Source organism: Candoia aspera, chromosome 6, assembly GCF_035149785.1.
Source record: "Candoia aspera isolate rCanAsp1 chromosome 6, rCanAsp1.hap2, whole genome shotgun sequence".
In the NCBI taxonomy this organism is placed as follows: Eukaryota; Metazoa; Chordata; class Lepidosauria; order Squamata; family Boidae; genus Candoia; species Candoia aspera.
The window spans coordinates 5,192,229-5,192,939 of NC_086158.1; the positions used below are offsets into that span (position 1 = coordinate 5,192,229).

A 711-nucleotide genomic window follows, 5' to 3' on the forward strand; every position below is an offset into this window, starting at 1 on the left:
GGCGTTTGCTTGACTCAGCTATTTTGGATAGCTTTAGATCAGTGTTTTTCAATCTTGGCAACTTTAAGAGGTGTGGTTGGCTGAGGAATTCTGGGAGTTGAAGTCCACACCTCTTAAAGTTGCCGAGTTTGACCCCTTATGGACTTTTTGCTGGAAAAAAACCCGAACTTGTGATTTGTGGGTTTGATAATTAGAGAGGGCAGATTACGGAAAGAAGGAAATTCTACTGTACCCTTAGAGAGAGAGGGTAAAATATAAATGTAACATGCTGTTAAGAACACCGGAAGCCCCTTCTTTTTAACCTTTTCTTTTCTTCCTCTTTTCCATTTCTTTCTTTGCACCTTTTTGCACTTATTACTTCCTTTTCTCTTTGAAAGAGAACATTTGCAACATTTATATTGTTTTTATCCTTTTAAACATTTCTTTAATACAAATTTTACATATACATATAGTTGCCAAGTTTGAAAAACACTGCTTTAGCTAGTTATTTTAGACCGCGTTTCTTGCTTAAAGTCCCATCCAGCATTAAGCGCGTCTTCATTCACCTCTGACGACCCAGTCCCTGCGAAAGGCGCATGCGAATGACAGACCGCATTCGAAGCCACCCCTTCGCCTCAACCGGCTGCGTTTGTGTTCGGAGGCCTTTTGTCCTCTGCGGGACACCGTCCCTTCCCCCGGTTTCTTCCGGAAACGGAAGAGGCGCGTCCCAAA

General features: G+C 42.5%; 1 protein-coding gene across 1 annotated transcript in view; it reads right to left on the reverse strand.

The window, feature by feature from the left end:
- Positions 1–711, reverse strand: part of ABCC5 (ATP binding cassette subfamily C member 5) — a 528,771-nt gene that overhangs the window by 92,230 nt on the left and 435,830 nt on the right. The window lies entirely within an intron of this gene.